The sequence below is a fragment of the Anomaloglossus baeobatrachus genome, chromosome 3, assembly GCF_048569485.1.
Source record: "Anomaloglossus baeobatrachus isolate aAnoBae1 chromosome 3, aAnoBae1.hap1, whole genome shotgun sequence".
NCBI classification, from domain to species: domain Eukaryota; kingdom Metazoa; phylum Chordata; class Amphibia; order Anura; family Aromobatidae; genus Anomaloglossus; species Anomaloglossus baeobatrachus.
In genome coordinates, this window is record NC_134355.1 from 590,377,138 (window position 1) to 590,402,285 (window position 25,148).

At 47.5% G+C, this 25,148-nt stretch overlaps 5 non-coding genes across 5 annotated transcripts; all 5 read right to left on the reverse strand.

Moving 5' to 3' along the window:
* Positions 1 to 20,743: 20,743 nt before the first annotated feature.
* Positions 20,744 to 20,829, reverse strand: TRNAY-GUA (transfer RNA tyrosine (anticodon GUA)). Its single transcript is given in 2 exon segments — positions 20,744 to 20,779; positions 20,793 to 20,829. It is a non-coding gene; the product is annotated as a tRNA-Tyr (tRNA).
* A 106-nt stretch (positions 20,830 to 20,935) lies between these two features.
* Positions 20,936 to 21,008, reverse strand: TRNAA-AGC (transfer RNA alanine (anticodon AGC)). Its single transcript has one exon. It is a non-coding gene; the product is annotated as a tRNA-Ala (tRNA).
* A 1,329-nt stretch (positions 21,009 to 22,337) lies between these two features.
* On the reverse strand, positions 22,338 to 22,423 carry TRNAY-GUA (transfer RNA tyrosine (anticodon GUA)). The gene is given in 2 exon segments: positions 22,338 to 22,373; positions 22,387 to 22,423. It is a non-coding gene; the product is annotated as a tRNA-Tyr (tRNA).
* A 106-nt stretch (positions 22,424 to 22,529) lies between these two features.
* On the reverse strand, positions 22,530 to 22,602 carry TRNAA-AGC (transfer RNA alanine (anticodon AGC)). The gene has a single exon. It is a non-coding gene; the product is annotated as a tRNA-Ala (tRNA).
* A 1,328-nt stretch (positions 22,603 to 23,930) lies between these two features.
* Positions 23,931 to 24,016, reverse strand: TRNAY-GUA (transfer RNA tyrosine (anticodon GUA)). The gene is given in 2 exon segments: positions 23,931 to 23,966; positions 23,980 to 24,016. It is a non-coding gene; the product is annotated as a tRNA-Tyr (tRNA).
* Between the last annotated feature and the right edge of the window lie 1,132 nt (positions 24,017 to 25,148).

Here is a 25,148-nt window from a genome sequence, read left to right on the forward strand (position 1 = left end):
GTGTGAGTATAAGAGACGTGTACAGGATGGAGACGTGTGAGTATAAGAGACGAGTACAGGACGGAGACGCGTGAGTATAAGAGACGTGTACAGGATGGAGACGTGTGAGTATAAGAGATGTGTACAGGATGGAGACGTGTGAGTATAAGAGATGTGTACAGGATGGAGACGTGTGAGTATAAGAGATGTGTACAGGATGGAGACGTGTGAGTATAAGTGATGTGTACAGGATGGAGACGTGTGAGTATAAGAGACGTGTACAGGATGGAGACGTGTGAGTATAAGAGACATGTACAGGATGGAGACGTGTGAGTATAAAAGATGTGTACAGGATGGAGACGTGTGAGTATAAGAGACGTGTACAGGATGGAGACGTGTGAGTATAAGAGACGTGTACAGGACGGAGACATGTGAGTATAAGAGATGTGTACAGGACGGAGACGTGTGAGTATAAGAGACATGTACAGGATGGAGACGTGTGAGTATAAGAGACGTGTACAGGACGGAGATGTGTGAGTATAAGAGACGTACAGGATGGAGACGTGTGAGTATAAGAGACGTGTACAGGATGGAGACGTGTGAGTATAAGAGACGTGTACAGGATGGAGACGTGTGAGTATAAGAGACGTGTACAGGATGGAGACGTTTGAGTATAAGAGACATGTACAGGATGGAGACGTGTGAGTATAAGAGACGTGTACAGGATGGAGACGTGTGAGTATAAGAGATGTGTACAGGATGGAGACGTGTGAGTATAAGAGACGTGTACAGGATGGAGACGTTTGAGTATAAGAGACATGTACAGGATGGAGACGTGTGAGTATAAGAGACGTGTACAGGATGGAGACGTGTGAGTATAAGAGACGTGAACAGGATGGAGACGTGTGAGTATAAGAGATGTGTACAGGATGGAGATGTGTGAGTATAAGAGATGTGTACAGGATGGAGACGTGTGAGTATAAGAGACGTGTACAGGACGGAGACGTGTGAGTATAAGAGACGTGTACAAGACGGAGACGTGTGAGTATAAGAGACGTGTACAGGACGGAGACGTGTGAGTATAAGAGATGTGTACAGGATGGAGACGTGTGAGTATAAGAGACGTGTACAGGACGGAGACGTGTGAGTATAAGAGATGTGTACAGGATGGAGACGTGTGAGTATAAGAGATGTGTACAGGATGGAGACGTTTGAGTATAAGAGACATGTACAGGATGGAGACGTGTGAGTATAAGAGACGTGTACAGGATGGAGACGTGTGAGTATAAGAGACATGTACAGGATGGAGACATGTGAGTATAAGAGATGTGTACAGGACGGAGACGTGTGAGTATAAGAGACGTGTACAAGACGGAGACGTGTGAGTATAAGAGACGTGTACAGGACGGAGACGTGTGAGTATAAGAGACGTGTACAGGACGGAGACGTGTAAGTATAAGAGACGTTAACAGAATGGAGACGTGTGAGTATAAGAGATGTGTACAGGACGGAGACGTGTGAGTATAAGAGACGTGTACAAGACGGAGACGTGTGAGTATAAGAGACGTGTACAGGATGGAGACGTGTGAGTATAAGAGACGTGTACAGGACGGAGACGTGTGAGTATAAGAGACGTGTACAGGATGGAGACGTGTGAGTATAAGAGATGTGTACAGGATGGAGACGTGTGAGTATAAGAGATGTGTACAGGACGGAGACGTGCGAGTATAAGAGACGTGTACAGGATGGAGACGTGTGAGTATAAGAGACGTGTACAGGACGGAGACATGCGAGTATAAGAGACGTGTACAGGATGGAGACGTGTGAGTATAAGAGACGTGTACAGGATGGAGACGTGTGAGTATAAGAGATGTGTACAGGATGGAGATGTGTGAGTATAAGAGACGTGTACAGGATGGAGACGTGTGAGTATAAGAGATGTGTACAGGACGGAGACGTGCGAGTATAAGAGACGTGTACAGGACGGAGACGTGCGCGTATAAGAGACGTGTACAGGATGGAGACGTGTGAGTATAAGAGACGTGTACAGGATGGAGACGTGTGAGTATAAGAGACGTGTACAGGACGGAGATGTGTGAGTATAAGAGATGTGTACAGGATGGAGACGTGTGAGTATAAGAGACGTGTACAGGATGGAGACGTGTGAGTATAAGAGACGTGTACAGGATGGAGACGTGTGAGTATAAGAGATGTGTACAGGATGGAGACGTGTGAGTATAAAAGATGTGTACAGGACGGAGATGTGTGAGTATAAGAGACGTGTACAGGACGGAGACGTGTGAGTATAAGAGATGTGTACAGGATCGAGACGTGTGAGTATAAAAGATGTGTACAGGACGGAGATGTGTGAGTATAAGAGACGTGTACAGGACGGAGACGTGTGAGTATAAGAGATGTGTACAGGATGGAGACGTGTGAGTATAAGAGATGTGTACAGGATGGAGACGTGTGAGTATAAAAGATGTGTACAGGATGGAGACGTGTGAGTATAAGAGATGTGTACAGGATGGAGACGTGTGAGTATAAGAGACGTGTACAGGACGGAGACGTGTGAGTATAAGAGACGTGTACAGGATGGAGACGTGTGAGTATAAGAGATGTGTACAGGATGGAGACGTGTGAGTATAAGAGATTCGTACAGGATGGAGACGTGTGAGTATAAAAGATGTGTACAGGATGGAGACGTGTGAGTATAAGAGATGTGTACAGGATGGAGACGTGTGAGTATAAGAGACGTGTACAGGATGGAGACGTGTGAGTATAAGAGATTCGTACAGGATGGAGACGTGTGAGTATAAAAGATGTGTACAGGATGGAGACGTGTGAGTATAAGAGATGTGTACAGGATGGAGACGTGTGACTATAAGAGACGTGTACAGGACGGAGACGTGTGAGTATAAAAGATGTGTACAGGATGGAGACGTGTGAGTATAAGAGACGTGTACAGGATGGAGAGACGTGTGAGTATAAGAGACGTGTACAGGACGGAGACGTGTGAGTATAAGAGACGTGTACAGGATGGAGACGTGTGAGTATAAGAGATGTGTACAGGATGGAGACGTGTGAGTATAAGAGACGTGTACAGGATGGAGACGTGCGAGTATAAGAGATTCGTACAGGACGGAGACGTGTGAGTATAAAAGATGTGTACAGGATGGAGACGTGAGAGTATAAGAGACGTGTACAGGACGGAGACGTGCGAGTATAAGAGATGTGTACAGGACGGAGACGTGTGAGTATAATAGACGTGTACAGGACGGAGACGTGTGAGTATAAAAGATGTGTACAGGATGGAGACGTGTGAGTATAAAAGATGTGTACAGGATGGAGACGTGTGAGTATAAGAGACGTGTACAGGATGGAGAGACGTGTGAGTATAAGAGACGTGTACAGGATGGAGACGTGTGAGTATAAGAGACGTGTACAGGACGGAGACGTGTGAGTATAAGAGACGTGTACAGGATGGAGACGTGTGAGTATAAGAGATGTGTACAGGATGGAGACGTGTGAGTATAAGAGACGTGTACAGGATGGAGACGTGCGAGTATAAGAGATTCGTACAGGACGGAGACGTGTGAGTATAAAAGATGTGTACAGGATGGAGACGTGAGAGTATAAGAGACGTGTACAGGACGGAGACGTGCGAGTATAAGAGATGTGTACAGGACGGAGACGTGTGAGTATAAGAGACGTGTACAGGACGGAGACGTGTGAGTATAAAAGATGTGTACAGGATGGAGACGTGTGAGTATAAAAGATGTGTACAGGATGGAGACGTGTGAGTATAAGAGACGTGTACAGGATGGAGAGACGTGTGAGTATAAGAGACGTGTACAGGATGGAGACGTGTGAGTATAAGAGACGTGTACAGGATGGAGACGTGTGAGTATAAGAGACGTGTACAGGATGGAGACGTGTGAGTATAAGAGACGTGTACAGGATGGAGACGTGCGAGTATAAGAGATTCGTACAGGACGGAGACGTGTGAGTATAAAAGATGTGTACAGGATGGAGACGTGAGAGTATAAGAGACGTGTACAGGACGGAGACGTGCGAGTATAAGAGATGTGTACAGGACGGAGACGTGTGAGTATAAGAGACGTGTACAGGATGGAGACGTGTGAGTATAAGAGATGTGTATAGGATGGAGACGTGTGAGTATAAAAGATGTGTACAGGATGGAGACGTGTGAGTATAAGAGATGTGTATAGGATGGAGACGTGTGAGTATAAGAGACGTGTACAGGACGGACACGTGTGAGTATAAGAGACGTGTACAGGACGGAGATGTGTGAGTATAAGAGACGTGTACAGAATGGAGACGTGTGAGTATAAGAGATTTGTACAGGATGGAGACGTGTGAGTATAAAAGATGTGTACAGGATGGAGACGTGTGAGTATAAGAGATGTGTACAGGACGGAGACGTGTGAGTATAAGAGACGTGTACAGGACGGAGACGTGTGAGTATAAGAGACGTGTACAGGATGGAGACGTGTGAGTATAAGAGACGAGTACAGGACGGAGACGTGTGAGTATAAGAGACGTGTACAGGATGGAGACGTGTGAGTATAAGAGATGTGTACAGGATGGAGACGTGTGAGTATAAGAGATGTGTACAGGATAGAGACGTGTGAGTATAAGAGATGTGTACAGGATGGAGACGTGTGAGTATAAGTGATGTGTACAGGATGGAGACGTGTGAGTATAAGAGACGTGTACAGGATGGAGACGTGTGAGTATAAGAGACATGTACAGGATGGAGACGTGTGAGTATAAAAGATGTGTACAGGATGGAGACGTGTGAGTATAAGAGACGTGTACAGGATGGAGACGTGTGAGTATAAGAGACGTGTACAGGACGGAGACATGTGAGTATAAGAGATGTGTACAGGACGGAGACGTGTGAGTATAAGAGACATGTACAGGATGGAGACGTGTGAGTATAAGAGACGTGTACAGGACGGAGATGTGTGAGTATAAGAGACGTACAGGATGGAGACGTGTGAGTATAAGAGACGTGTACAGGATGGAGACGTGTGAGTATAAGAGACGTGTACAGGACGGAGACGTGTGAGTATAAGAGATGTGTACAGGACGGAGACGTTTGAGTATAAGAGACATGTACAGGATGGAGACGTTTGAGTATAAGAGATGTGTACAGGATGGAGACGTTTGAGTATAAGAGACGTACAGGATGGAGATGTGTGAGTATAAGAGACGTACAGGATGGAGACGTGTGAGTATAAGAGACGTGTACAGGATGGAGACGTGTGAGTATAAGAGACGTGTACAGGATGGAGACGTTTGAGTATAAGAGACATGTACAGGATGGAGACGTGTGAGTATAAGAGATGTGTACAGGACGGAGACGTGTGAGTATAAGAGACGTGTACAGGACGGAGACGTGTGAGTATAAGAGACGTGTACAGGATGGAGACGTGTGAGTATAAGAGACGAGTACAGGACGGAGACGTGTGAGTATAAGAGACGTGTACAGGATGGAGACGTGTGAGTATAAGAGATGTGTACAGGATGGAGACGTGTGAGTATAAGAGATGTGTACAGGATGGAGACGTGTGAGTATAAGAGATGTGTACAGGATGGAGACGTGTGAGTATAAGTGATGTGTACAGGATGGAGACGTGTGAGTATAAGAGACGTGTACAGGATGGAGACGTGTGAGTATAAGAGACATGTACAGGATGGAGACGTGTGAGTATAAAAGATGTGTACAGGATGGAGACGTGTGAGTATAAGAGACGTGTACAGGATGGAGACGTGTGAGTATAAGAGACGTGTACAGGACGGAGACATGTGAGTATAAGAGATGTGTACAGGACGGAGACGTGTGAGTATAAGAGACATGTACAGGATGGAGACGTGTGAGTATAAGAGACGTGTACAGGACGGAGATGTGTGAGTATAAGAGACGTACAGGATGGAGACGTGTGAGTATAAGAGACGTGTACAGGATGGAGACGTGTGAGTATAAGAGACGTGTACAGGATGGAGACGTGTGAGTATAAGAGACGTGTACAGGATGGAGACGTTTGAGTATAAGAGACGTGTACAGGATGAAGACGTGTGAGTATAAGAGACGTGTACAGGATGGAGACGTTTGAGTATAAGAGACATGTACAGGATGGAGACGTGTGAGTATAAGAGATGTGTACAGGATGGAGACGTGTGAGTATAAGAGACGTGTACAGGATGGAGACGTTTGAGTATAAGAGACATGTACAGGATGGAGACGTGTGAGTATAAGAGACGTGTACAGGATGGAGACGTGTGAGTATAAGAGATGTGTACAGGATGGAGACGTGTGAGTATAAGAGACGTGTACAGGATGGAGACGTTTGAGTATAAGAGACATGTACAGGATGGAGACGTGTGAGTATAAGAGACGTGTACAGGATGGAGACGTGTGAGTATAAGAGACGTGAACAGGATGGAGACGTGTGAGTATAAGAGATGTGTACAGGATGGAGATGTGTGAGTATAAGAGATGTGTACAGGATGGAGACGTGTGAGTATAAGAGACGTGTACAGGACGGAGACGTGTGAGTATAAGAGACGTGTACAAGACGGAGACGTGTGAGTATAAGAGACGTGTACAGGACGGAGACGTGTGAGTATAAGAGATGTGTACAGGATGGAGACGTGTGAGTATAAGAGACGTGTACAGGACGGAGACGTGTGAGTATAAGAGATGTGTACAGGATGGAGACGTGTGAGTATAAGAGATGTGTACAGGATGGAGACGTTTGAGTATAAGAGACATGTACAGGATGGAGACGTGTGAGTATAAGAGACGTGTACAGGATGGAGACGTGTGAGTATAAGAGACATGTACAGGACGGAGACGTGTGAGTATAAGAGACGTGAACAGGATGGAGACGTGTGAGTATAAGAGATGTGTACAGGATGGAGATGTGCGAGTATAAGAGATGTGTACAGGATGGAGACGTGTGAGTATAAGAGACGTGTACAGGACGGAGACGTGTGAGTATAAGAGACGTGTACAAGACGGAGACGTGTGAGTATAAGAGACGTGTACAGGACGGAGACGTGTGAGTATAAGAGATGTGTACAGGATGGAGACGTGTGAGTATAAGAGACGTGTACAGGACGGAGACGTGTGAGTATAAGAGACGTGTACAGGATGGAGACGTGTGAGTATAAGAGATGTGTACAGGATGGAGACGTTTGAGTATAAGAGACATGTACAGGATGGAGACGTGTGAGTATAAGAGACGTGTACAGGATGGAGACGTGTGAGTATAAGAGACATGTACAGGATGGAGACGTGTGAGTATAAGAGATGTGTACAGGACGGAGACGTGTGAGTATAAGAGACGTGTACAAGACGGAGACGTGTGAGTATAAGAGACGTGTACAGGACGGAGACGTGTGAGTATAAGAGATGTGTACAGGATGGAGACGTGTGAGTATAAGAGACGTGTACAGGACGGAGACGTGTGAGTATAAGAGATGTGTACAGGATGGAGACGTGTGAGTATAAGAGATGTGTACAGGATGGAGACGTGTAAGTATAAGAGACGTGTACAGGACGGAGACGTGTGAGTATAAGAGACGTGTACAGGATGGAGACGTGTGAGTATAAGAGATGTGTACAGGATGGAGACGTGTGAGTATAAGAGATGTGTACAGGACGGAGACGTGCGAGTATAAGAGACGTGTACAGGATGGAGACGTGTGAGTATAAGAGACGTGTACAGGACGGAGACATGCGAGTATAAGAGACGTGTACAGGATGGAGACGTGTGAGTATAAGAGACGTGTACAGGATGGAGACGTGTGAGTATAAGAGATGTGTACAGGATGGAGATGTGTGAGTATAAGAGACGTGTACAGGATGGAGACGTGTGAGTATAAGAGATGTGTACAGGACGGAGACGTGCGAGTATAAGAGACGTGTACAGGACGGAGACGTGCGCGTATAAGAGACGTGTACAGGATGGAGACGTGTGAGTATAAGAGACGTGTACAGGATGGAGACGTGTGAGTATAAGAGACGTGTACAGGATGGAGACGTGTGAGTATAAGAGATGTGTACAGGATGGAGACATGCGAGTATAAGAGACGTGTACAGGACGGAGACGTGCGAGTATAAGAGACGTGTACAGGATGTAGACGTGCGAGTATAAGAGACGTGTACAGGACGGAGACGTGCGAGTATAAGAGACGTGTACAGGACGGAGACGTGCGAGTATAAGAGACTTGTACAGGACGGAGACGTGCGAGTATAAGAGACGTGTACAGGACGGAGACGTGTGAGTATAAGAGACGTGTACAGGATGGAGACGTGTGAGTATAAGAGACGTGTACAGGATGGAGACGTGTGAGTATAAGAGACGTGTACAGGACGGAGACGTGTGAGTATAAGAGACGTGTACAGGATGGAGACGTGTGAGTATAAAAGATGTGTACAGGATGGAGACGTGTGAGTATAAGAGATGTGTACAGGATGGAGACGTGTGAGTATAAGAGACGTGTACAGGACGGAGACGTGTGAGTATAAGAGACATGTACAGGATGGAGACGTGTGAGTATAAGAGACGTGTACAGGACGGAGACGTGTGAGTATAAGAGACGTGTACAGGACGGAGACGTGTGAGTATAAGAGACGTGTACAGGACGGAGATGTGTGAGTATAAGAGACGTGTACAGGACGGAGACGTGTGAGTATAAGAGACGTGTACAGGATGGAGACGTGTGAGTATAAGAGATGTGTACAGGATGGAGACGTGTGAGTATAAGAGATTCGTACAGGATGGAGACGTGTGAGTATAAAAGATGTGTACAGGATGGAGACGTGTGAGTATAAGAGACGTGTACAGGACGGAGACGTGTGAGTATAAGAGACGTGTACAGGATGGAGATGTGTGAGTATAAGAGATGTGTACAGGATGGAGACGTGTGAGTATAAGAGATGTGTACAGGATGGAGACGTGTGAGTATAAGAGATTCGTACAGGATGGAGACGTGTGAGTATAAAAGATGTGTACAGGATGGAGACGTGTGAGTATAAGAGACGTGTACAGGACGGAGACGTGTGAGTATAAGAGACGTGTACAGGATGGAGACGTGTGAGTATAAGAGACGTGTACAGGATGGAGACGTGTGAGTATAAGAGACGTGTACAGGATGGAGACGTGTGAGTATAAGAGATGTGTACAGGACGGAGACGTGTGAGTATAAGAGACGTGTACAGGATGGAGATGTGTGAGTATAAGAGATGTGTACAGGATGGAGATGTGTGAGTATAAGAGATGTGTACAGGATGGAGATGTGTGAGTATAAGAGATGTGTACCGGATGGAGACGTGTGAGTATAAGAGATTCGTACAGGATGGAGACGTGTGAGTATAAAAGATGTGTACAGGATGGAGACGTGTGAGTATAAGAGACGTATAGAGGACGGAGACGTGTGAGTATAAGAGACGTGTACAGGATGGAGACGTGTGAGTATAAGAGGTGTGTACAGGACGGAGACGTGTGAGTATAAGAGATGTGTACAGGACGAAGACGTGCGAGTATAAGAGACGTGTACAGGATGGAGACGTGTGAGTATAAGAGACGTGTACAGGACGGAGACATGCGAGTATAAGAGACGTGTACAGGATGGAGACGTGTGAGTATAAGAGACGTGTACAGGATGGAGACGTGTGAGTATAAGAGATGTGTACAGGATGGAGATGTGTGAGTATAAGAGACGTGTACAGGATGGAGACGTGTGAGTATAAGAGATGTGTACAGGACGGAGACGTGCGAGTATAAGAGACGTGTACAGGACGGAGACGTGCGCGTATAAGAGACGTGTACAGGATGGAGACGTGTGAGTATAAGAGACGTGTACAGGATGGAGACGTGTGAGTATAAGAGACGTGTACAGGATGGAGACGTGTGAGTATAAGAGACGTGTACAGGATGGAGACGTGTGAGTATAAGAGACGTGTACAGGATGGAGACGTGTGAGTATAAGAGACGTGTACAGGATGGAGACGTGTGAGTATAAGAGATGTGTACAGGATGGAGACGTGTGAGTATAAGAGACGTGTACAGGACGGAGACGTGTGAGTATAAGAGATGTGTACAGGATGGAGACGTGTGAGTATAAGAGACGTGTACAGGACGGAGATGTGTGAGTATAAGAGATGTGTACAGGATGGAGACGTGTGAGTATAAGAGACGTGTACAGGATGGAGACGTGTGAGTATAAGAGACGTGTACAGGATGGAGAGACGTGTGAGTATAAGAGACGTGTACAGGACGGAGACGTGTGAGTATAAGAGACGTGTACAGGATGGAGACGTGTGAGTATAAGAGATGTGTACAGGATGGAGACGTGTGAGTATAAGAGACGTGTACAGGATGGAGACGTGTGAGTATAAAAGATGTGTACAGGACGGAGACGTGTGAGTATAAGAGACGTGTACAGGACGGAGACGTGTGATTAAAAGAGATGTGTACAGGATGGAGACGTGTGAGTATAAGAGACGTGTACAGGACGGAGACGTGTGAGTATAAGAGACATGTACAGGATGGAGACGTGTGAGTATAAGAGATGTGTACAGGACGGAGACGTGTGAGTATAAGAGACGTGTACAGGATGGAGACGTGTGAGTATAAGAGACGTGTACAGGACGGAGACGTGCGAGTATAAGAGACGTGTACAGGATGGAGACGTGCGAGTATAAGAGACGTGTACAGGACGGAGACGTGCGAGTATAAGAGACGTGTACAGGACGGAGACGTGCGAGTATAAGAGACTTGTACAGGACGGAGACGTGCGAGTATAAGAGACGTGTACAGGACGGAGACGTGTGAGTATAAGAGACGTGTACAGGACGGAGACGTGTGAGTATAAGAGACGTGTACAGGATGGAGACGTGTGAGTATAAAAGATGTGTACAGGACGGAGACGTGTGAGTATAAGAGACGTGTACAGGATGGAGACGTGTGAGTATAAGAGATGTGTACAGGATGGAGACGTGTGAGTATAAGAGACGTGTACAGGACGGAGACGTGTGAGTATAAGAGACATGTACAGGATGGAGACGTGTGAGTATAAGAGACGTGTACAGGACGGAGACGTGTGAGTATAAGAGACGTGTACAGGACGGAGACGTGTGAGTATAAGAGACGTGTACAGGACGGAGATGTGTGAGTATAAGAGACGTGTACAGGACGGAGACGTGTGAGTATAAGAGACGTGTACAGGATGGAGACGTGTGAGTATAAGAGATTCGTACAGGATGGAGACGTGTGAGTATAAAAGATGTGTACAGGATGGAGACGTGTGAGTATAAGAGACGTGTACAGGACGGAGACGTGTGAGTATAAGAGACGTGTACAGGATGGAGATGTGTGAGTATAAGAGATGTGTACAGGATGGAGACGTGTGAGTATAAGAGATGTGTACAGGATGGAGACGTGTGAGTATAAGAGATTCGTACAGGATGGAGACGTGTGAGTATAAAAGATGTGTACAGGATGGAGACGTGTGAGTATAAGAGACGTGTACAGGACGGAGACGTGTGAGTATAAGAGACGTGTACAGGATGGAGACGTGTGAGTATAAGAGATGTGTACAGGACGGAGACGTGTGAGTATAAGAGACGTGTACAGGACGGAGACGTGTGAGTATAAGAGACGTGTACAGGACGGAGACGTGTGAGTATAAGAGACGTGTACAGGATGGAGACGTGTGAGTATAAGAGATGTGTACAGGACGGAGACGTGTGAGTATAAGAGACGTGTACAGGATGGAGATGTGTGAGTATAAGAGATGTGTACAGGATGGAGATGTGTGAGTATAAGAGATGTGTACAGGATGGAGATGTGTGAGTATAAGAGATGTGTACCGGATGGAGACGTGTGAGTATAAGAGATTCGTACAGGATGGAGACGTGTGAGTATAAAAGATGTGTACAGGATGGAGTGTGAGTATAAGAGACGTGTAGAGGACGGAGACGTGTGAGTATAAGAGACGTGTACAGGATGGAGACGTGTAAGTGTGACGGGGTGTGCATCAGAGCAAAGAGAGACAACAGGCCGAGGATGATCCAACAGGTTTACTAACAGGAATACAGGAACAGCACACGACAAGTCCAAATAAAACAGATTCGGGGGCACCTCCCGATAATCCAAAGTGCCAGATCACAACGTAATAGTCCTTTTCAGAGTCCCAGAAATCCCACACAATCCACTGGACGGCGAGGTCTGTCCGCAGATTCAGATCTCGCTCCCTTCCTCTTCAAAAACTCAACTCCCAACTGCATTTAGAAACAGGAGTGAATTGTTTGAGCTCGTGGGCCCGCCCCTCAAGGGTAGGGGTCTATGCAATGGTTGGGCCCACTAGAAGATTCCAGAAGGTTGGCTCCGAGATGTCTACAGGTTTGTGTAGTTGGCGTTATCCACTGCTTACGAAACAATGAGAAGTTCCCCTGGCTGTGTGGACAAGAGATAATTGCATTATGGGCCCAGAGACACAGGAGATGGGGGGAAGGTATGGTTACTTACATCCCAAGACATTTCAAAGTGTTCAGTAAGTACAACCAAAGGAAAGTGACATCACATCCTGACATAGTATTACAGCAAATACAGTGAGAAGGTAAAATACATCATGACAATTCCTTCCCCTCCCAACTTGTGTACGTACTAGGGACCTCTACAGGTCGCTGGTTAAGTACACGCAGGCATGGCTGACAGGACTCAGGGCTCCTCTTGCCTGGACAGTCCATCTGCATTTTGGTGTTGGCTGCCCCTTCTATATTGTATGGTAAAGTTATAGGGCTGCAGAGCCAGGCTCCATCGCAGTAAGCGTCCATTGTCCCCAGAGACTCTGTTCAGCCAGGTGAGGGGATTGTGATCAGTAACCACAGTGAATTCCCGTCCATACAGATACGGCCGTAGTTTCCTAAGGGCCCACACTACAGCCAGACATTCTTTTTCAACAGTTGCATAGGCCACTTCTCGGTCCAGCAGTTTCCGGCTGAGATAGGCGATGGGGTGCTCCTCCCCGGCTGCATTCACCTGGCTGAGGACAGCTCTCAGTCCATAAGCAGAGGCATCCGTTTGCACAATGAATCTCCTCTTGTAGTCTGGAGCAGCCAGGACAGGATCGCAGATCAAAGCATCCTTCAGCCGGTTAAAAGCCTCATCACAGGCTGGAGTCCAGATCACCAGCCGGGGCATTGTTTTCTTGGTCAGGTCGGTAAGAGGCTTGGCCACAGTACTGAAATGAGAAACAAATTTTCGGTAATAACTGGCAGTGCCCAGAAAAGCCATAACTTGTTTCTTAGTTTGGGGTACAGGCCAGTCTCTAATAGCCTGGATTTTGGCAGGCTCAGGTCGGAGCTTCCCTCCTCCCACTCTATGTCCTAGGTACTGGACTTCCCCCATCCCCAATTGGCATTTATCGGGTCGAATAGTTAGGCCGGCTGCAAGAATCAGGTCCAAAATAATGGCTACTTGATTCAGATGTTCCTCCCATGTGTGGCTGAAGACGGCGATATCATCCAAGTAGGCACAAGCAAAGTCATCACATCCCCGGAGGATCTGATCCACCATTCTCTGGAAGGTGGCCGGGGCATTTTTCATTCCAAAAGGCATGCTTAGAAATTCATACAGACCAAAGGGGGTTATAAAAGCGGACCGTTCTCTCCCTTCATCCGTTAGAGGGATCTGCCAGTATCCCTTACTGAGATCCAAGGTAGTGACATATCGGGACCCAGCCAGTCGGTCTAGAAGTTCGTCAATACGAGGCATTGGGTAAGGATCGCTGACGGTATGGTCGTTTAGTCGCCGATAGTCCACACAAAATCGAGTACTCCCATCCTTCTTGGGTACTAACACCACAGGGGAGGCCCAAGGGCTATGGGAGGCCTGGATTACCCCAAGCTGTAACATCTCCTCCAGTTCGTGCTGCATGGTGTTTCGAACTGATTCAGGTACCCGGTAAGGAGCCAGTTGTATGGGACGGATGCCCTGAGTGTCCACATGATGTTGGGTGACGGTGGTTCGACCTGGTTGGGATGAGAAAGCAGCCCGTCTCTGTTGAAGCACTTCCAGCATCTGGATTTTCTGTAAGGAGTCCAGGTAATCTCCCAGGGGAACCTGTTCCACAGTGGATGGGGCTCTCGCTGCTTCCACGAGATCAGGTAGAGAGTCCTCATCCTCTTGACCATCTTCTGAAGCCAACCGACAGCTTGCTATCATTGGAATGTTCCGGTCATGGTACTCCTTAATCATATTCACATGGACAGTCTTTTGCCTTAGCCCCTGATCATCTAAAGCAAGAAGGTAATTGGTATCATTCAGTTTTCTGAGAACCCGGAAGGGACCCTCCCATGTGGTCTGCAGTTTATTCTGCCGATGGGGAACAATCATTAAGACTTGTTGTCCTTCTACAAACTCCCGATAGCGTGCGTTACAGTCATACCATGTCTTCTGTCTGGTTTGAGCCATACGCAAATGACTCTGTGCAAAACTAGCAAGTTGGGCCAAGGTTTCTCGCAGCTTTAGGACATAAGGGACAACAGGGGTTCCTGTATCTTCAACTTGCCCCTCCCAGTATTCCTTGAGCAGGGTTAAGGGTCCTCGGACCTTTCTTCCATAGAGTAGTTCAAAGGGGGAGAACCCAGTGGACTCCTGGGGAACTTCCCGATAGGCAAACAAGAGATGGGGTAGGTACTTCTCCCAGTCTGAATCTCGGTCCGTGAAGGCCCTCAGCATATTCTTCAGAGTGCCGTTGAATCGTTCACAAAGTCCATTTGTTTGGGGATGATACGGGGTCGTTCGGATCGCTCGTACTCCACAGGTGCGCCACAGACACTGGACCAACTCTGACATAAACTGGGAGCCTTGGTCCGACAAGATCTCACTGGGGAATCCTACTCTGGTAAAAATAATAACCAAGGCCTCGGCCACCTTGGCTGCAGAGATACTTGACAAGGCCACGGCTTCTGGATATCGGGTGGCGTAGTCCACAACAGTGAGAATGTACTGCTTTCCAGATTTACTTGGTTTAGCCAGAGGTCCAATGATATCAACAGCTACTCTTTGAAAGGGTTCTTCTATTATAGGGAGCGGTTGCAGGGGTGCCTTTGGGTGATCTCCGGGTCGCCCTCTACGCTGACATATGTCACAAGTTCGGCAGAAATGCGCCACTGCTTGGGAAATCCCCGGCCAATAAAAAGTTTGAGTCAATCGTCTCTCGGTGCGGGTTTTGCCTTGATGGCCAGCCGTAGGAATGTCATGAGCCAGGTGTAATAGGGGAATTCTGTACTTCTGAGGAACAATCAGCTGTTTGCTATAAGTCCAGGGCTTATCTAGGGAGTCGGCATTGGCAACCCGATACAGAAGTCCATTTTCTCTGATAATTCTTTCTCCGTTTTCCCCTAGCTGCCCTATTTCAGCCCGAGTTCTAAAACTAGCAAGGGTGGGGTCAGTCTCTACTTCTTGTCTAAACTGAACTTTATCCCAAGTAACATTCATATTATCCCCACAAGAAGAATCACTCACCGGCTGTAATGGCAGTTCTGGTGGCCTCAGTTCCATGGATGGGTTGTACACGTCCACATGGGCTGCTCTCTTGGCTTGACTTCTGGTTACCGCACCGACAAAGTGGCAATGAAGATTCCCCACATCATTTCCTAGAAGAACGTCTGCAGGGAGGCCGCTCATCACACCGACCACACATTGTTTTGCCCCAAAGCCATAATCCAGGGTCACACTCGCTCTTGGAATATATCTCTGGGTACCTCCTGCCAGTTCAATGGCAATTCCTGGTCCCTTTTGAATTGCTTGTGGTTGAATTACTCGGGGATCGGCTATGGTGAGGAAAGCCCCAGTGTCACGGAAGCCAACAACTTTTTGGCCATCCAGCACGACCTCCTGTAGATGTTTGTCCTGAAGATCAGAAGAACAGGTGGCTGGAGCTCGCACCCCATAGACTCCGGGTAGGGGAGCCAGGATATCTGAGTCACTTGGCAAGTCATCAGGCACAGAATCCAGCTCTTCTCCTGGTGAAGGTGTCTGTAGGTAATGAACAGGCAAAGGCGGTCTGTAGCTGTTCTGTCTACGAACACCTGGACATTGGAATTGCATGTGCCCAGGCTGCCCACATCCATAACATCTGCGCTCTGGGATTCTTCCTCCGCGTCGTATTCCCAAAGGTGGAGCATGAGTAATGCGAGGCACAGTCACACGAAGGTCCCCATGAGTTGACGGTCTAAGGTGATGGTGAACATTGGGGCCAGAAGGACCAGGGGCCACCAGCGTTGGGGGGTTGGTGTTTTTTTTCTCACTGGGTAGTAGTTTTTTCCACTGAGGCTTGATGGTGAGAGCCTCATCAGCTAGAGCTGCAGCTTCCTCCACAGTGGCTGGTCTCCTTTCACGCACCCATTCCCGGATCTCAGCGGGGCACTTGAAGTAAAACTCTTTTAGGAGGACCTGGAGGACGGTCTCCAAGGTTAAGGCCTCCTCTGCCTCCAACCAACGATGCCACAGATGTTTGAGTTTGTGGGCATACATCTTGAAGGACACTTCCTCATCACATGCTAGAGTACGGAACTGAGTCCTGTAAGTGTCTGGCGTTACAGCATAATGTTCTAGAATAGTCTGTTTAATATCCGCATACTCACAGTTCCACCGAGGGTCCATAGCTCTATAGGCTGCAGCAGCTCCACCCTCTAAGAGCCCAACCAGATGCCGGCCGCGCTCCCTTTCTGGGACTTCCATTAATCGACACTGATGCTCAAAGTCCTGGAAGAAGCCCTCAATGTCACCAGCAGCCTCATTAAACTGCTTGAAGTCTTTGCGGGACACTCTGGGAAGTTCCCTCATGATGGGTGCTGGGGTTACAGTCTGTCTGGAACCTCTCGCGGCTTCCACAGCGAGCTGCTTATCCAGCAATGGCATCTCCTCCATCCTGCGCTCCTTCTCTTCAGCTCCACGCATGGCCTCCCTCTTATCTTCTATGGTGACCTCATCTCCAAGCAGTGCCATCTTTTCCTTGTACCACACAACCCATTGACTTTTTTGGGTATTCACCTCCGGCTCCCGTCTTTGCTCCCCTTGCTGTGGAAATTGTTCCTCGGTGCCATCTTGCAGGCAAGCGTGTTCCAATGCCTCAATTAGTTGCTCCTTAGAGAGTCCTTTGTAGCCGACACCTAATTCACGGGCCTTTGTTTGTAGACTCGCCACAGTCCAGTTCCTGTATCCTGAGGTTCTGGTTTCAGACGTCGATTGGCTGTTGTCCTCCATTTCTTCTGCTCTGATCCCGCTGCTGCCACCAGTTTGTGACGGGGTGTACATCAGAGCAAAGAGAGACAACAGGCCGAGGATGATCCAACAGGTTTACTAACAGGAATACAGGAACAGCACACGACAAGTCCAAATAAAACAGATTCGGGGGCACCTCCCGATAATCCAAAGTGCCAGATCACAACGTAATAGTCCTTTTCAGAGTCCCAGAAATCCCACACAATCCACTGGACGGCGAGGTCTGTCCGCAGATTCAGATCTCGCTCCCTTCCTCTTCAAAAACTCAACTCCCAACTGCATTTAGAAACAGGAGTGAATTGTTTGAGCTCGTGGGCCCGCCCCTTAAGGGTAGGGGTCTATGCAATGGTTGGGCCCACTAGAAGATTCCAGAAGGTTGGCTCCGAGATGTCTACAGGTTTGTGTAGTTGGCGTTATCCACTGCTTACGAAACAATGAGAAGTTCCCCTGGCTGTGTGGACAAGAGATAATTGCATTATGGGCCCAGAGACACAGGAGATGGGGGGAAGGTATGGTTACTTACATCCCAAGACATTTCAAAGTGTTCAGTAAGTACAACCAAAGGAAAGTGACATCACATCCTGACATAGTATTACAGCAAATACAGTGAGAAGGTAAAATACATCATGACAGTGAGTATAAGAGACGTGTACAGGATGGAGACGTGTGAGTATAAGAGACATGTACAGGATGGAGACGTGTGAGTATAAGAGACGTGTACAGGACGGAGACGTGTGAGTATAAGAGACGTGTACAGGACGGAGACGTGTGAGTATAAGAGACGTGTACAGGATGGAGACGTGTGAGTATAAGAGACGTGTACAGGACGGAGACGTGTGAGTATAAGAGACGTGTACAGGATGGAGACGTATGAGTATAAAAGATGTGTACAGGATGGAGACGTGTGAGTATAAGAGACGTGTACAGGACGGAGACGTGTGAGTATAAGAGACGTGTACAGGATGGAGACGTATGAGTATAAAAGATGTGTACAGGATGGAGACGTGTGAGTATAAGAGACGTGTACAGGATGGAGACGTGTGAGTATAAGTGATGTGTACAGGATGGAGACGTGTGAGTATAAGAGATGTGCACAGGATGGAGACGTGTGAGTATAAGAGACGTGTACAGGATGGAGACGTGTGAGTATAAGAGATGTGTACAGGACGGAGACGTGTGAGTATAAGAGATGTGCACAGGATGGAGACGTGTGAGTATAAGAGATGTGTACAGGATGGAGATGTGCGAGTATAAGAGATGTGTACAGGACGGAGACGTGTGAGTATAAGAGATGTGTACAGGACGGAGACGTGTGAGTATAAGAGACGTGTACAGGATGGAGACGTGTGAGTATAAGAGATGTGTACAGGACGGAGACGTGTGAGTATAAGAGACGTGTACAGGATGGAGACGTGTGAGTATAAGAGATGTGTACAGGATGGAGACGTGTGAGTATAAGAGACGTGTACAGGATGGAGACGTGTGAGTATAAGAGATGTGTACAGGATGGAGACGTGCGAGTATAAGAGACGTGTACAGGATGGAGACGTGTGAGTACAAGAGACGTGTACAGGACGGAGACGTGTGAGTATAAGAGACGTGTACAGGATGGAGACGTGTGAGTATAAGAGATGTGTACAGGACGGAGACGTGTGAGTATAAGAGACGTGTACAGGATGGAGACGTGTGAGTATAAGAGATGTGTACAGGACGGAGACGTGTGAGTATAAGAGACGTGTACAGGACGGAGACGTGTGAGTATAAGAGACGTGTACAGGATGGAGACGTGTGAGTATAAGAGACTTGTACAGGACGGAGACGTGTGAGTATAAGAGACGTGTACAGGATGGAGACGAGCGAGTATAAGAGATGTGTACAGGATGGAGACGTGTGAGTATAAGAGATGTGTACAGGACGGAGACGTGTGAGTATAAGAGATGTGTACAGGATGGAGACGTGTGAGTATAAGAGACGTGTACAGGATGGAGACGTGTGAGTATAAGAGACGTGTACAGGATGGAGACGTGTGAGTATAAGAGACGTGTACAGGACGGAGACGTGTGAGTATAAGAGACATGTACAGGACGGAGACGTGTGAGTATAAGAGACGTGTACAGGACGGAGACGTGTGAGTATAAGAGACGTGTACAGGATGGAGACGAGCGAGTATAAGAGATGTGTACAGGATGGAGATGTGTGAGTATAAGAGATTCGTACAGGATGGAGACGTGTGAGTATAAGAGATGTGTACAGGATGGAGACGTGTGAGTATAAGAGACGTGTACAGGACGGAGATGTGTGAGTATAAGAGACGTGTACAGGACGGAGACGTGTGAGTATAAGAGACGTTTACAGGACGGAGACGTGTGAGTATAAGAGACGTGTACAGGACGGAGACGTGTGAGTATAAGAGACGTGTACAGGACGGAGACGTGTGAGTATAAGAGACGTGTACAGGATGGAGACGTGTGAGTATAAGAGACGTGTACAGGACGGAGACGTGTGAGTATTCTTCTTTTTCCATCAGCATGCGATGAGCAGGGATTTGGGCCTTTGGTTTATATTTTTGATCAGAAACGCGTTTGTGTTGACAGAAGAGATTTGGCGACTTCTATGAAAATTATCTCATAGGAGAGGATGGTTTCGATCCATCGACCTCTGGGTTATGGGCCCAGCACGCTTCCGCTGCGCCACTCTGCTGCTGGATGCTGCTACCTTGAGGAGAACTTTACTTATCGACTGACTTTTGAAAAGTGACTAGAAGGGAGGGTGTCTATGGGATGGAATCCGACAGCAGGCTCTTATTGTCGGCAACTTGAGCTCTACTGAGCACCGGCAATTGTCTCTTTGTTTTTGCTGATTTCTTTTGGTCATATCATGTTCAAAGGTTCCCCTGAGGAAACTGCGCCTGGCCTGGCTGGGAGTTCCTGTGGGAAGGCCAGACGTCTGAGTCTCTGTGGCGCAATCGGTTAGCGCGTTCGGCTGTTAACCGAAAGGTTGGTGGTTCAAGCCCACCCAGGGACTTGGGCCGCTTTTGCTACGGGGGAAGAAGATTCCACGTCGGCTTTCATCTGCTCTTCCAATAAAAAGCCCTGTTGCTCGCTACCTATCTTTTGAACTCCCTAGATACAACAGAAGAGACCTTTCTTAAAGTGCACTTTGTCGATAGAGGGCAGGAGCTTAGCCGTGTTTTCCCAGGGACCATGGTCTCTTTTGCTGGCATCGCATGTTATGGGTGGAAAAGATTCCATGTTGGTTTTCAGCTGAGCTGCTCTCCCAACAAGTAAATCTCTGTTGCTCTCTGCCTTTGTTTTGACCTCCTCAGGTACAACGGAGTAAACCTTTCTAAAAGACCTGTTGTAGATGGACAGAAGGAGCATAGCTGGGCTGTGTTGACCAGGAGGATGAACCATCCGATAGAATGCACAAAAAGTTCCTTCGAGCCGGAATTGAACCAGCGACCTAAGGATTGCTAATTTACTGCTACAGTCCTCCGCTCTACCAGCTGAGCTATCGAAGGCATGTTTTGCTCATGCTTGAAAGCCTCCTAGTTTTAGCTGTTGGAGCCTTGAGCATGAGGTTAAAAGAAACTCTCTACTACCATGTGAAAAAACCAAAATCAGCTTTGGAGAATGCGGGCATCGATCCCGCTACCTCTCGCATGCTAAGCGAGCGCTCTACCACTTGAGCTAATCCCCCCTGGCATGGTAGACTTGCCTTTACCTTCTTCCCACACCCTGTGGTGGCTTTCACATAAAGTCAGGTGTGACGTTGCATTGTTACATGGCAACTGATTTCTGAAAAGTAGATCGCTTTTTTTTTTTTTTTTTAAGTGCGGATACCATTTTGCCATAGTAGAAGATCATCGGAGGAGTTTATAGGGTGGCGGGTGGCTTATGAATACATGCACACCTCTTCCAAGCAAACCCTTTGCATATATGTGCAGAACTGAGTGGTAAGGCATGAAGAAAGCCTTAATAATTTGGAGAAGAAAGTTGCGACGTAGCAAAAACGCATGCAGAGCCATTGGTCTTTTTGGCTGTGGGTCTGAAAAAAACCCGGGCTATAGGAAATGCTGTGACGTGGGGAATTCTTCTTTTTCCATCAGCATGCGATGAGCAGGGATTTGGGCCCTTGGTTTATATTTTTGATCAGAAACGCGTTTGTGTTGACAGAAGAGATTTGGCGACTTCTATAAAAAGGATCTCTTAGCAGAGGATGGTTTCGATCCATCGACCTCTGGGTTATGGGCCCAGCACGCTTCCGCTGCGTCACTCTGCTGCTGGATGCTACTACCTTGAGGAGAACTTTACTTATCGACTGACTTTTGAAAAGTGACTAGAAGGGAGGGTGTCTATGGGATGGAATCCGACAGCAGGCTCTTATTGTCGGCAACTTGAGCTCTACTGAGCACCGGCAATTGTCTCTTTGTTTTTGCTGATTTCTTTTGGTCATATCATGTTCAAAGGTTCCCCTGAGGAAACTGCGCCTGGCCTGGCTGGGAGTTCCTGTGGGAAGGCCAGACATCTGTGTCTCTGTGGCGCAATCGGTTAGCGCGTTCGGCTGTTAACCGAAAGGTTGGTGGTTCAAGCCCACCCAGGGACGTGGGCCGCTTCTGCTTGAGTAGCATGCTACGGGGGAAGAAGATTCCACGTCGGCTTTCATCTGCTCTTCCAATAAAAAGCCCTGTTGCTCGCTACCTATCTTTTGAACTCCCTAGATACAACAGAAGAGACCTTTCTTAAAGTGCACTTTGTCGATAGAGGTCAGGAGCTTAGCCGTGTTTTCCCAGGGACCATGGTCTCTTTTGCTGGCATCGCATGTTATGGGTGGAAAAGATTCCATGTTGGTTTTCAGCTGAGCTGCTCTCCCAACAAGTAAATCTCTGTTGCTCTCTGCCTTTGTTTTGACCTCCTCAGGTACAACGGAGTAAACCTTTCTAAAAGACCTGTTGTAGATGGACAGAAGGAGCATAGCTGGGCTGTGTTGACCAGGAGGATGAACCATCCGATAGAATGCACAAAAAGTTCCTTCAAGCCGGAATTGAACCAGCGACCTAAGGATTACTAATTTACTGCTACAGTCCTCCGCTCTACCAGCTGAGCTATCGAAGGCATGTTTTGCTCATGCTTGAAAGCCTCCTAGTTTTAGCTGTTGGAGCCTTGAGCATGAGGTAAAAAGAAACTCTCTACTACCATGTGAAAAAAACAAAATCAGCTTTGGAGAATGCGGGCATCGATCCCGCTACCTCTCGCATGCTAAGCGAGCGCTCTACCACTTGAGCTAATCCCCCCTGGCATGGTAGACTTGCCTTTACTTTCTTCCCACACCCTGTGGTGGCTTTCACATAAAGTCAGGTGTGACGTTGCATTGTTACATGGCAACTTATTTCTGAAAAGTAGATCGCTTTTTTTTTTTTTTTTAAGTGCGGATACCATTTTGCCATAGTAGAAGATCATCGGAGGAGTTTATAGGGAGGCGGGTGGCTTATGAATACATGCACACCTCTTCCAAGCAAACCCTTTGCATATATGTGCAGAACTGAGTGGTAAGGCATGAAGAAAGCCTTAATAATTTGGAGAAGAAAGTTGCGACGTAGCAAAAACGCATGCAGAGCCATTGGTCTTTTTGGCTGTGGGGCTGAAAAACACCCGGGCTATAGGAAATGCTGTGACGTGGGGAATTCTTCTTTGTCCATCAGCATGCGATGAGCAGGGATTTGGGCCCTTGGTTTATATTTTTGATCAGAAACGCGTTTGTGTTGACAGAAGAGATTTGGCGACTTCTATAAAAAGGATCTCTTAGCAGAGGATGGTTTCGATCCATCGACCTCTGGGTTATGGGCCCAGCACGCTTCCGCTGCGCCACTCTGCTGCTGGATGCTACTACCTTGAGGAGAACTTTACTTATCGACTGACTTTTGAAAAGTGACTAGAAGGGAGGGTGTCTATGGGATGGAATCCGACAGCAGGCTCTTATTGTCGGCAACTTGAGCTCTACTGAGCACCGGCAATTGTCTCTTTGTTTTTGCTGATTTCTTTTGGTCATATCATGTTCAAAGGTTCCCCTGAGGAAACTGCGCCTGGCCTGGCTGGGAGTTCCTGTGGGAAGGCCAGACGTCTGAGTCTCTGTGGCGCAATCGGTTAGCGCGTTCGGCTGTTAACCGAAAGGTTAGTGGTTCAAGCCCACCCAGGGACGTGGGCCGCTTTTGCTTGAGTAGCATGCTACGGGGGAAGAAGATTCCACGTCGGCTTTCATCTGCTCTTCCAATAAAAAGCCCTGTTGCTCGCTACCTATCTTTTGAACTCCCTAGATACAACAGAAGAGACCTTTCTTAAAGTGCACTTTGTCGATAGAGGTCAGGAGCTTAGCCGTGTTTTCCCAGGGACCATGGTCTCTTTTGCTGGCATCGCATGTTATGGGTGGAAAAGATTCCATGTTGGTTTTCAGCTGAGCTGCTCTCCCAACAAGTAAATCTCTGTTGCTCTCTGCCTTTGTTTTGACCTCCTCAGGTACAACGGAGTAAACCTTTCTAAAAGACCTGTTGTAGATGGACAGAAGGAGCATAGCTGGGCTGTGTTGACCAGGAGGATGAACCATCCGATAGAATGCACAAAAAGTTCCTTCAAGCCGGAATTGAACCAGCGACCTAAGGATTACTAATTTACTGCTACAGTCCTCCGCTCTACCAGCTGAGCTATCGAAGGCATGTTTTGCTCATGCTTGAAAGCCTCCTAGTTTTAGCTGTTGGAGCCTTGAGCATGAGGTAAAAAGAAACTCTCTACTACCATGTAAAAAAAACAAAATCAGCTTTGGAGAATGCGGGCATCGATCCCGCTACCTTTCGCATGCTAAGCGAGCGCTCTACCACTTGAGCTAATCCCCCCTGGCATGGTAGACTTGCCTTTACTTTCTTCCCACACCCTGTGGTGGCTTTCACATAAAGTCAGGTGTGACGTTGCATTGTTACATGGCAACTTATTTCTGAAAAGTAGATCGCTTTTTTTTTTTTTTTTTAAGTGCGGATACCATTTTGCCATAGTAGAAGATCATCGGAGGAGTTTATAGGGTGGCGGGTGGCTTATGAATACATGCACACCTCTTCCAAGCAAACCCTTTGCATATATGTGCAGAACTGAGTGGTAAGGCATGAAGAAAGCCTTAATAATTTGGAGAAGAAAGTTGCGACGTAGCAAAAACGCATGCAGAGCCATTGGTCTTTTTGGCTGTGGGTCTGAAAAAAACCCGGGCTATAGGAAATGCTGTGACGTGGGGAATTCTTCTTTTTCCATCAGCATGCGATGAGCAGGGATTTGGGCCCTTGGTTTATATTTTTGATCAGAAACGCGTTTGTGTTGACAGAAGAGATTTGGCGACTTCTATAAAAAGGATCTCTTAGCAGAGGATGGTTTCGATCCATCGACCTCTGGGTTATGGGCCCAGCACGCTTCCGCTGCGTCACTCTGCTGCTGGATGCTACTACCTTGAGGAGAACTTTACTTATCGACTGACTTTTGAAAAGTGACTAGAAGGGAGGGTGTCTATGGGATGGAATCCGACAGCAGGCTCTTATTGTCGGCAACTTGAGCTCTACTGAGCACCGGCAATTGTCTCTTTGTTTTTGCTGATTTCTTTTGGTCATATCATGTTCAAAGGTTCCCCTGAGGAAACTGCGCCTGGCCTGGCTGGGAGTTCCTGTGGGAAGGCCAGACATCTGTGTCTCTGTGGCGCAATCGGTTAGCGCGTTCGGCTGTTAACCGAAAGGTTGGTGGTTCAAGCCCACCCAGGGACGTGGGCCGCTTCTGCTTGAGTAGCATGCTACGGGGGAAGAAGATTCCA